At 37.5% G+C, this 12,916-nt stretch overlaps 1 long non-coding RNA gene across 16 annotated transcripts in view; it reads left to right on the top strand.

Moving 5' to 3' along the window:
• LOC106631402 (uncharacterized) overlaps positions 1-12,916 on the top strand; it is a 316,586-nt gene that overhangs the window by 92,632 nt on the left and 211,038 nt on the right. For all 16 annotated transcript variants that reach the window (XR_008734346.1, XR_008734342.1, XR_008734347.1 and 13 more), the window contains 4 exons: positions 3,795-3,930; positions 7,367-7,535; positions 9,678-9,747; positions 10,749-12,054. This is a non-coding gene — a long non-coding RNA (uncharacterized LOC106631402). The remainder of the gene's footprint in view (positions 1-3,794; positions 3,931-7,366; positions 7,536-9,677; positions 9,748-10,748; positions 12,055-12,916) is intronic.

Here is a 12,916-nt window from a genome sequence, read left to right as displayed (position 1 = left end):
TTGGAAGACTCAAGCATTTATAATTTACCATAAAGTTCCAGCATATTTGGAAAGGGTCAGGCAAACTCCCCAAACCAGTTAGCTGAGTTAGTTGCTAAATAAATTAAAATGGGACCTAATTAAAATACTTGCTAAAATAAACATTTGCTGTGAGGATTGATAAATAATTTAATGTAACTGCACTTAAGTTACTCAGTTTCAAGTAGGATTCTCTGCTTGCTGTAAGGAATCAGATCTTGAAATGTTTGTCCAAGACAAAATATTATGTACTGATGGAACAGTTTGAGACAATGTCTGATTTCTGAAATTGTTGTAAATGCTTATTTGAACAGTCTTAGCCATCATATGCTTTTACTATGGAAGGATGTCTAAATACACAGGTATGAATAAATCTTCATTTCCTGTATGTCAGAGTGGTTGCTATACTTATGTTCTGGCGGAAGGAATTTTGGAGACTTGCATCCTTTCTCAAGGAAAACTGTGATGTTTTGCCAGCCCTGAAGCTGATAAATACTGTCAGTTGTTCCTGAGTTTCTCTGGGACGGCAGGCCATATGTTTATTAAGATACCAGCACTGATTGTAGTACTGTTGACAATCAGACAGGTCACTTTTCTCATGACTCTGTGTTACAAGCCAGTCTTTTAAACATATTAACCAGTGTAGGTAATATTATATAATTAATCTTCTTGGTATATTTAGCTTAGTTTCCCAACCTGGCCCTGTGTTTCAGCATCAAAAATGCATGGCAAACTTTATCAAAAAGATACATTTCCTTTGAGCTGTTACTCTGTGTGCAGACATTCCTTATATAATTAACTCAGATTCATAATGCCTGTCAAAAATGACAAAAATAATTACTCCTGAAATTTGGGATATGGGGCTTTATGTGAAATAGTTACCTTCAGGGGTTTATGTCTCAAAAACATTTTGGGTCATCATTTACTGTTTCTGAGTCTTAATAGTGTGCCAGGTTTTGTAAGGTTTAAATTATGATGTTTGAATAATGTAGGAAGAAAAGAAAAAGTAATTTCAGTCAACAGAGAAGGAACGCTTTGCACTGGGGGCTACAGACATGCGATCTGCAATATTCGTGAAGCCCACAAATATTTTCAAAACTGAGTAAAAGTTCCTCAAGCAAATAAGCAATTAAAGAAACCAATACGACTTGCATGTTGAAATACAATAAATGCACACCTACAAGTTGGGTTTTTTCCCTCTGAAGTCTGTCAGAATGTTTCTAAGACCGTTTGCATATGCACTCAGTTTACAGTAATGCTTGAAATATGTGGCCAAAAAGATGAAGTCCTTCATAAGCAAAAATATGAAGCTGTAATTTAAACTACTTGCTTCAGACACTGCTATCTGCTGGGAGCACATCTCAGAACAGAACAGAAAGCCCATCACGTTGGTGTTCAGTAATTTTCCCCATCACACTTGAGTTTCCCAGACTTAGAAATGGAAACGTTTACTTCTTGTTTGTGCTTTCATCTGGTGTCCAGATTACCTTGTTCAGTAATATTGTAGCCACCGTGAGGGTGGTTAGATCACATGAATTGGTTTAGGACACTTGCATTCCTGTCATTGGAAGAACCAAGTGGTGTTGAGGTGTGCTGCAAAATGACTGCAACACTCAAAGCACGGCAGATGCTCCATCTCCTCTCTCAAGTCTGGTTTAAGAAACAGCTTGATACTTTAATCTTTTCTAAGCAGATTTTCTTAGAGGCAACTGATGTGGTTTTTTAAGCACCTAAGTGGTAAACTGTATGTGTGTGGGTTTTTTTTTTTTTTTTCCTTTCTATTCCTGAAGACTTTAAGTAAAGTCTGTCTGTATTTGCTGTCTATTTTGTGATGTGTATTGGAGATCCAGATCCACAAAGATTTAGTAATGTCGGAAGATTCTTGTAACTCTAGTTAACAACTATGTTACTAGAATGGCAGGAGACGTCTCAAGATCCTGGAGATGGTATCTCCTGATTTAATAGCTAGAGGCAAAGATTTTCGTATTATATGTTAAGAAAGCGTAGCATAATATGACCAACTCAGTCTGTAAGTTTGAATAATTCAGTGGTATTTTCTTTTCTTGTGCTTTTTTTTTTTTTATTCTAGACCTTCTGCATATTACCAATTTTAAATTTATTAATAATGGTTGATTTTATTTACAGTGAATTCCACTGAAAATTCTGATGGATTGCAGAACCTGATTTATTGTCTTTATGCAATAACAATTTAATATGTAGACATCTAAAAGTTACATTTAGTCTCTAAATTTCAAACTTGGTTGCTTAAGGGTAGAAACTTGGCAGCAGCTGTGTTCTACTGCCCGAATAGATTACTTTAACCTGCTAATGACACCTTTTCTATTTTTACCACTTCTGGTACCATTATTAGTAATAGTTGTCATCGTTATGCTGGATTAATTGCTGACTGTAGGTGACTATGAAACTGTAGCTTTCAGTTTATGAACCAGTGATGACTTGTGAAGTAAACTGCCAGTATGCAGCTTCTAAATCTTTCAGAACAGCCAAATCTGAAAATGGCTTTGGATACTGCCTTTCGACTCTTTAAATTTTGCAACGTCTGCAACATGTGGTATTTATGGAAGCATTTTTTAATGAGGATGACAGGGAAACTCCAAACTAATATTTTGAAAATGGTCATGTAAAATTACATAAGTAACTTTGGGATTAATTGGTTTCAGTAATATGCTTGAATAAGTAAGTCTGTGATTGCTCGTCCTTCTGAAAAGCATGTTCCAAAGTGCTGTTTATTGTATCAAACTGCAGCACAGTCCATGAACTCCAGATCACAAATACTCCTGTGGGAAATGTGAAAGCCACTTGGCGCAGCTTCCACTGTCGTATTGAAGTCAGAACATACTTTAAAATCAGAAAAGAAAGGAACTTTATTTAAATTATTTTAAAGATATCATTATAAATGAATGGAAAGTTTGCAGACGCTGAGAAATGGTTTCCAGCTCTGCAGAAAATTAAGTGGACAAAGAGGAATTTATCATAGGTGGTTTGATGAGATGCCATCTCTCTAGAGTATTAAAAATAATAATAATATTTTAAAAATCAATGAAAAAACATTTAGAGACCATGCAGCAGCCATACTGTTTTCCAGGGATATAAGCTATATGACCCAGAAGGGCCTTTCATTTCCTGAAATGTATGATTCTGTCTTTCAGTAACTAAACCCATTTTCCTTATGTTTCTCTAACTTTGCTCTGATGTTTTCTTTTCTGACACAGTACTTTCACAACTGTTTTGGTTAAAAGCAAGTAGAGTTAGTGAAAGAAAATATAATGCTTTGTTTATTTATTTATTTTAAATGGGCAGGTGAAACTTTTTGTATGAGTACCATAATAAATGCTCAGTCTTAAAGAAAAACACCTGTGAACACTGTGGAACTTTAGTGTTAAACCTGGTCACCTTCACATGTAGGAACCCACAGAAGAATTGTATGCTGCTGATCACTGAGAGAATTTGTGTTAGTTAAGTGCTTTCCTTCATTCAGACACTGGCTCCAGGCAAATTTACCTGAAGTTCCTTTTTTTCTGAAGCACAGTTATGCCCAGGATACATACCTTAAGATGAGTAACTTCGGCCTGGGCACTTCTAAGATGAGAAAGTTAGGAGCTAAACCAGGTCTGACAATGCCTGAAAGGGCTAATGCTGTAACTGTGGCTTCTGCAAGGAGCGTCTGCATGCTGCTTCTAAGTCTCTCTGTACAGGGTAAAGAAAAATGTGATGCTAGAAAATATCTTGACTCTGTATCACTGTTTTCCTTTCAGTTAACAAGTGAACTAACGCAAGACCCTGTACCACAGTGAAGGTGCAACTGTACCAGCTACCACCATCCTCAGCAGTTCGTGAAGGTGATATGCCTCCTCCAGAAGACTGAAGAGAATCATGAAATTATGCCTAAAGGTAAGTAGCAAGTCACCTATACTTTGGAGTATGTAAGAACATACCTGAGAATAAATTAGGTATTTTACCTTCCTTGGAGGTGTGTGAATTGGTTGTGGCCCTGTAAACTGGGTTTTCTCTTTTGCTTTGGGCCAGCTTATGTGCCTATAGTAGCTGCCTCACTTCATTTAGGAACACTACTACTATTCTCACAGGCTGCCGTTTGAATGGAGGGATGCTTTTTAATGGAGTGAGGGGAAAAGCAAAAGTTGCAATGCCATTCCCTTGCCTAATATATCTATATATCTATATACATACACACACTTACCCGTGCTGAGCTAAGTACAGTCCATCCCATGGAGTCATGTTGTAAAGTGAAAAACGACGGGGAGAAATCATTACTATGACAACCTGACAGTGAGTGCAGGGAACATATGACTCACTGCAGTTTTTTGAGTTCAGTGAGTCAAATCCATAAGCACCTGGCCTTTTTGTTTAGCTCTATGGGTGAAATGGAGTAACAGTCCATTTATGCTCTGGAGACTGCCTGAAGTGTTTATAGGAAAAAATATCCGGCATGTGTGCCTCTGCATGACTTTTTTTTCTTTTAAGCACATACAAGGAAAAGTGACAGAAACAAGATAATGGATGTTGTGTGTTTTCCCCCTAAATGGTCTTTTTCTGCATTTTAGTGCGTCTAGAACCTTTCTATATGTTGATAATTTTCAGTAGTTCTATTTTATCCATGGCTTGGTGGCTATTAACGTTTGACAATGAGTAGAGGATGATGCAGAAATGGGCAGCTGCAGACAGTATACAACAGGAAGCTCTCCTTGGCAGCCACCATTTCTTTGTTACCTCTATGTTAGAATTTTGAAGAAGTCTGTGATGCAGATAAAATACTGACTGTGAAACGGCTTGTGTACTTGATACACATGTGCTGGAATCCCCTGTAATTCCTCCCCTCATGCAAAAGCGTCACAGGTAGGAAGATTAAGGTGTTGAGAGCCCTTCATCTTAACTTATTAAAGTATTCTTTGACCTTCTTTCAGGTGCCCCTGTCCTCAGCCAGGAGACAGTTTTTCTTCTGTTTGGTTTTAAACAACAAATACAAACTTTACAAGTGCTGTTGATTGTTGTTACAACTTGCCGTTCACCTGACGTAGCCATTTATCATAATGGTCTTTGTGGTCAATTTGCAACCAGCAAAATACTCACTTTGATATGCTACCTGAGGATTTACATTCCAGAGTAGAATGGCTTAGTTCCAAGTAAGAAAGCCCATGAATATAGTCTAGGTTTTACTCCTTCTCAGCTGGAGACCTGTGTTAAAACACACTGATGGGATGCCTTCTCAGATGCTCTCCTGTGAATGAAATTTGTGTATCATTTTTGTCTCAAGATGCAGACAGTAGACTTTATATCAAAGAATCCCATGGCTAGGAAACTATTTCAGATGTTTAATGACTCTTTATGTTCATGTGAGCACAGATATTTGGAAAAGAAATTAAAATTTTGATTGTGAAAACTCAAATTTTGTCCGAAATCCAGATATTTTTAAATGTCGTAAAGAAAAACTTAAACTGCAGTAACTGGAACCATAGGAATTAAGAGTATGACTGAACTAATGCCTCTCTGTGCTGCTAAAATACATGTTATCTTGGATCCTGTGTGCATCCCAATGCTACATCAACAGATATGAGGTTGTATCACCAATGCTAGGTTGCTAAAAATGTTTAGGTTTTAGTTGCTAAGACTGATTCAGACTGTCTGCAAACAACATTGTACTCCTGAACACACTTAGAATTAACAGATGTGACAAGGCTCATCTATTTGTAAGCAAGACTGGTTTTAGGGGTGGAAGTAAGGGCTGTTGGACATGGCTGGAATCAGCTTGAGTTGTAGACATGGAGAAGACAGATCTCCATTGTGACTAAGAGAATGATGCAGCCTTAATCCTGAAGAAAACCTGCAAGGGTTTCTGTGGTCAGATGAGGGTTAACTCCTTAGGACTGCACGGATGACACGTAATATTCTTTAGCTTCTCATATTGCCAGTTGCATCCACCTTTTGCATAGTGGTTTAATAGCTAAGGCACATCACAGGATGCCTGTTTTTAATGTAAAGTCCTGCAGAGATGTGAACTGAAGAATTCATCAGCAAAAATACTGTATCCTGACTGGGCAGGCTTCTGTGCTTGCCTCTGCTGTACCTGCCCAGACCTGCTGTCAGAGACGGTGTAGAGTAGATCATTCTCGGACCTGGTCTGGTTTAGTGATTGCTGTAAACAGACACCAGGATGTGGTACCAAGTTCTCTGCTGCTTTCCCTGGTGTGTGCTGTAAAACTCTCTTCCAAGACAAATGTAAAACTATGGTAATTTTGCATCATGTGGGATGCTCTTCCATCTTACCTTTTGGTGGCTGTTCAAAAGCAAGTAAATGACTTAATAGAATTAGATTCAGGGACAAAAGCATCAGAGACCTTGTCACTCCATTCCTTTCCTCTCACTGGAGTTACAAAAAGTGGTATTCAAATGTGATCTAATTATCCTCGTTTATTATTTAATGTTTTGCTGTCTAATTTTTGGCAATCTTGTCAATGCAAGTATGCTTATTGAATAAAATAGCGAAATTGAAAATGAAGAAGGCTCTTAGCAGTGCTGTTTGCACCTTGAGGGTAAGGGGCTGAGATGTTTATGCCAGTTAATTCTTCACTGAGTGTTCAACAGGATGCAAAATAGGCATACAGTGCAGTCATCTAAAAGGAAAGTATTATTTTCTCCATTTACTATTCTGAAACCAAACGAGTCGATTTTTCAGTGACTGTGGGATTCATCTGAAATTTACATGCAGGGACCTTTTTTACATAAAGCAAGTGAAATCCTGCATTATTCATGGTTTTGTCATTTTTTGGAGTGGTAGGTTATCCTGGAAGAAAGGAAATGAAACTTTATTCTACAGACACTTTCCCTTTATAGCTGTAATGGGAACATTGCACTGATAATTATAGTTTTACTAATTATACTTCCTCATTTGTTTGATCTTCATAAGAAGAATATTATTTAAGTCTGGTTTGCTGTTTGACACTAACTAAATTATGAATTGTAAGCAGGAAAGAGGTCATCTGTTTGTGTGATCTTTTCCCTGATTCTGTACTAGGTTCCTGGGAGGGTTTTTTTTCTGGAACAAGGCTCAGTTTTGAGCAATTCAGACAGTCAACAGACCTTATGGTTGTACAATGCAGATATTCACGTTACAGGAAATAATTGTAGAAGGATTTCTAGCACTGCTGTTGGTTCAATCTTGTTATCACAGTTGTTTTGTTAATAAAATCCTTAATGTCTTTCTGTCAAGTTAATTCTCACTGATAAATGTAGAGGACTGCTCTATTTTGTTTGGCTTAGAGATAGTTTTTTCTTTTTTAAAGTAAGAAATGGGCTTGTTCTTTCTTCGCAGATAATGTAAAGTCAGATCCAAAACGCTTCTAAAGGAAGAAGACATTATTTTTGTTGGTTTAAGCAGACCTTGGATCAAGCTTGTTACTAACAAACATCAGAACTTGAACACATGAGCAAAGTGCTAATCCCAATTCTAGATTGCCATCTGATTCCTGTGGTTTTCTTAGGTGAGTTAACCTGTTTTATGAAGTAGTGAAGGTCAAACAAAATCCCTTTAATTGCTTTAAATTTACATATACACTTGCGATTTATTTGAATGTTTTAATATGTGCAAATTTGGAATGGCTGACAGTGGGTAAGACAAAGGGCAAATAATTATACAATGTCATGACTAATTGCGTAAAGTTCAGTGAATTTTAATGATTCTTAAATAATGCAAACCTAAATGTACTCAACAGAGGATTTGTGTTTGGTAAAAATCACCATTTAGCACATACATAAAGGCAGGAAGGGTTCCATTCATGTAACATTGTCCGTGGAAATCAGGTAGCTGTTACTACATATTGCCAATGTTATTTGTATGGAGTCTTTCCTTGGTTGGTGTCAGGAATTGATGCTGAGCCTGCAATTAATTCATTCCTGAATGTCCACTGAGCACAAGTTTCAAAGATGGTAACAACACTTCAATTTTTGTGGTAACGTTTTAACCTGGAAAGCTTCGTTTTGTAACTGAAAGCAGCCAAAACTTTTTAAAGGCCAGTTCTTTTATCTGGAGTTAACGTGACCTCGTAACACCATGGGCTGGGATCATTCATAGGAGTGAACTTGCAAGACTGGTGAAATAGGTGTGAGTGTGCTAAAGCATACCATCTGAGACTGCAAGACCTGAGCCTCATAAGAATGAGATTCCTATGACACTGTCATTACTCTGTTTAGTTTCTGTGGAAAAAATGCTTCATTGATAAAGGAAATTCTGAAAATAAAAATAACAACCCATGTCTCCCGATTGCTATTGGTAGACAGTATTTGTAGATGAACAGCAGTCTACTCATTTGATGAAAGCAGTCTACTCATTTGATGAAAGACTACAAGTACACGGTTTGTTATTTCATAAAGTACATTAGTCTTTGCAATAACGTTTGAGGCTGTCTCTCAAGAAGCCCGAGTTCATTCACTGAGTTGTATCGTATCAGATAAGTATACTCGTATTTTCTCACTGAGAAGTTCGCCTCTTAAGGAAACTGGCTGAATGACAACTGGATTGCTTGCTTTCTGTCATAATTCACGTCTTCCCACTTCAGCGCATGCTTGGGTATGGCAGTTATCTAATTGTCCTTTTTAAAATGGAGTGTTTTTATTATGCTTCATATGTTAGTGGAAATGCTTCTTGCATTGGCATTGGGAATGTTCTCCCTTTACTTTTTTCATAAATGATTTATCAACTCTGTTATTGCTTGCATGGTCTTTATTATGTCTCCCAAATGATATTTCCAGAACCCTCTTTTGCTTAAAAAACACAGGAAGATGAATGGAGCTTAATATTTGACCAGGAATTTACTTTAAGTCTTTTAAGCAATATTTTGAAGCCACTGGCACATCCTTAATAGTCCCAGAGGGAAAACAAAGAAGGTAGCTGATCTAAATTGAACGTGCATTGTAGTATGCACTGAAAAGTAGAGACTCAGGAAACCAGTCAAATTGTATTCTTAGGAAATCTTCAGAGAATGTGAGAGGAGGGCTTAGACTTGACAGTACTTCACTAAACTTTCAGGCTCGTATGACCCTCAGAAGCTTTTGACTCTCACTGGCTTGTGGTCTTTGGGTCCTAATTTGTTACAACTTCCAATGTAGCCCTACAGTTTATCTTGTTTTGACTTCTTTATGGTTGCTGTACATATGTTTTTGCCACTACGAGAAAATACTACCAGCAGTGATGCCCCTGGGTCCCTCTGCATATGGAGAGTTCAAAGTGTGATGTATTATAAAACTAGTCAGAAAAGAGTTGCTGTTTTCTCAAGACCTATCAAATAACGTAATTACTCTGGCATGTACTTCCTACTAGCCCATATTCCTTCTTATGGGAGAATTCCTCACTTTTTACCAGGAAAAAGCTGAAGCAGTTGTTGGTGAAACCTCATAGAAGGGATTGGTGTCAGAGCAATGCTTAAAATTTTGAATGGCTTGTCACTGAGATTGACAGATGCCCCCTCTCCTCACAGGAATGAGACTGAAAGTTGTGCCTCCACAGTGCACATTAGAACACTTCATTAAGAAATGTTGACACATAAAGCTGTATTTCCTAGTACACTAGGGCTATTTTATTCTGGCAAAAACACACAGTGATTTTATGAACTTTCTTTGTTTTTCAGGTAGGCAGTGAGGAACTGAAATCTCAGTGGACGGTGGCATTCAGGCTTTTCAGTGCATTGTCCTGTAAAGGTACCAGAGTTAGCTCAAAGCTTTCTTTTGTGCTGGTAGCAGTCACAGTGTCAGCATGAGCTAACTACTCTAAAGAGAAGCTTTCTTTGTGTGTCATGGTTGTTGGCTCTTCTGTTACCAAACCCTGCACTAGCATTTTGGAGACATACTTGGCAATTTGGGGACTTTGACAGATGGACTTGGGTGATTTAGTGGGAGCACTTAGGAGTTCTGCTGTCACCTTTCTACTCTCCAGTCCTTGCTAGAAGTTCCTGCCTCAGAAGCGTGAGTTGTGTGCCAGTGCCTCTGCCACTCTCATTCACAGCTTAGTATTACAGTTTATGCTAGGTTGGCACTAATATGCTATAGGGTGAACTTGGGGAGCAGGGTTGCATGCATGTACCCTGCTATGCTTTGGTGTGGGGCAGTAATTCCTTGCAAAGGGGTGACATGGACAGCTGGGAACCTAATGTCTTTTCAAAGTGGTACTTAACCACTTCAGTTGCTTAGCTGGAAAGCTCTTTGCAAAATTTTTATGTAAGTGACAGTGTATCATCGTGCTTTCTGTGCATTCACTCTTGCTGTCTCATGGGTTAATAAGGAATAAGAGACAGAAAGTGGGGAAAAGAAAAAAGAATTGGAGAGGGACAGAAAAGAAGATGCTGATAAGGACAAATGCTGATGCTGGCAAAGAGGCGATGTAATTGCAGTTTGGTAAGTGACATTTACGGATTATGAAATATCTGCAGAAAATCTTGGAGAAATAATTGAACCAGACATCTTTCAGTTCTGGTGATCTGTGAGGAAAAGGACCAATACTCTGTGTTTTATATAAAAATAAGCTTATGCTTCATTGTATAATACAGATCTAATGATGAGCTGACTTTCAAATTATACATGTCCTTTTGATATATAGCTATACAAACTGAGATATTTTTATTCTGAATTTCAAATTTCTAGTGGCTTTGGATTTCTTCCTATTCTTGTCCCTGTCTAATTCATGCTGTTTCTTTCCCCCATAGAGACTCATTCCTTATTAAAGAAGATACAAGACCTAGAAAGATTCACATATGCCTAGCTCCTTGGAGAAGATAAAATAAGACCAAGTTGAGTGGGAAGATTTCCTTATCAAACTAAGTAGCAGCCAGACTCAAATTAAGTATTAGAAATTGTTTTCTAGAAACGTGCTACTGTGAGCTGTTGACAGTCTGGACACACCAGCTAGCTCCCTGCTCATGGTCAGTAATGGCAGCAGAAATTTTAGAATAATTGGCATGAATGAAATGAAGAAAGTTCCCAAGTTACCAACCAATTACCAGAGAAAAATGGAAAAGCACATGTGCCTTTTCTGTCTGCATTATTTCAGACTCATTTATTTTCTTGGTATAACATTTCTATTTTATTTCATGGTAACATGAATTCTCCTTCCTTCCTCTCCTTAAAATTTATAGTTAATCCTAAATTATAATTACACTTCTTTTAAATGCCTCTGGAAAAATCTTATAGAATTGGATGAGAATCAAATACAATTATTGTTGAATTAATTCTGTGGGAACAGATAAGGTTTTATAATATATTTTACTGATGACACAACTTGATTTTTTTCAGTGCTAACTGTAGTTGAACACAGCTAGCTGGTCAAAAGGAGCACTGTTTCTTACCATTTTCATGAACTGGAATTTATTGCTTGTTTGCTGGATGAAGATTACAACAAAGCGATAGGTCTGGAATATGGTCCTATGTGCAGTAAATTTGTACAAGGAAACCACAGAGCTATGAAAAAGCTTTTCTGAAAACCCTGAATTTTGTTTTTGTGTTCTCAGCCATTTCTAGTTTTTGGGATATATTTAAAAACAGTGTATATCTTCATCCTTCCATTGGATTTAGAAATGCTTCTGTCCCAAATTCTATATATGACATGCATTTCTGTCACAGTCATAACAGGAAGCCATTTACATGGTTGTTCCTGCTAGGGTTGTTCAGTATTATTTTGGAAGTGTAAAGGAGTCATCTGGTTATGTGTGATTTTGTTGATAGTGATGAAACATGCCCTTTTCTGAGACAGATTACGCCTTCTTGCTTGTACACCTGTTAATGTCCCTTCAGTCTTACCTTGGTGTAGTTTCACTGTATTACTCTAATCAGGAACCTTTCATTTTGCTCCTGGCAGTGCTAAGAAATGCAAATATTCAAATTTGATGTGGCAGCTTAGTTACCTGCATGTTGCTGACATCTTAGGATATAGCCCATGGGCCTGTCTGAACACAGAGGATAATACAGGGAAGAAACCTAGGTGTGTGGAGTGCACATCTGGACAGTTCTGGAGGAGTAAGTACTGTTATTTACCACTGCTTGCTGTAACTCAGTATATCATTCAAAGAAATATTATTTATATTTAAACCTTGCTAATGCTACAAATGGGTTTGTTGTTTCACCCGAGAAAGCAGTTTAGCCACTTAGTTCTGACACTTTTCTTCTTCACAAACTGAATAATCCAAGATATTACTTATGCTTTTCCCTAAGCTTTTAGAATTCATCCTTTTCTACTCTTTGATCAGATCCATAGAATGGCGTATAACTGAAACTGTAGCTGGGTGAACTGAACCAGTTTATACAGTTTCAAAAGGTGTATATGTTTGCCATCTTCTGTTGACTTGTGAATCATTGGTCTTGATGCACATCTTATTTCATACATTCATCACTGTAGATCAGTCTATGCTTATTTGTAGACAAAACCATGGCATTTTTTGTTTAGTTTTGTTTTCAGATTTTTTCAGCTATAATTTTAGAGGTATGTAGGGCTGAGCAGATAAGCTCTGTTTCCAAGTATGTTAGCAGTTTACCAATGTGGAGAAAAATGAAGGACAAAGTCAGGATATAATCTTTGTGAGATGAAGGAAAACGTAATTTATTTGAATGTCACCAGGTAGTAAGAAACAAAACACAGTGAATGCAACAACTTGTAATTCATTATCTAATGATTACACCAAGGTCACAATGGTAGAGGAACAGTAAAGATTGAGGTAAATCATATCATTTACTTATTTATGTTTCTAGCACATGTTGCAAAGTATACCTCCTTTGCTGTCCCATTGATGTGGTTGATCTGCACTGGAAACTTGTACTCCTGTGAATCAGAATGTCAGCTCATGTGGATGTTGCAGGGCAGTGGTACAGCAAAATAGCTTAC

The sequence above is a fragment of the Falco cherrug genome, chromosome 10, assembly GCF_023634085.1.
Source record: "Falco cherrug isolate bFalChe1 chromosome 10, bFalChe1.pri, whole genome shotgun sequence".
Classification (NCBI taxonomy): domain Eukaryota; kingdom Metazoa; phylum Chordata; class Aves; order Falconiformes; family Falconidae; genus Falco; species Falco cherrug.
Note: the sequence above shows the minus strand (reverse complement) of the source record. Positions and strands in the feature narration are given on the sequence as shown.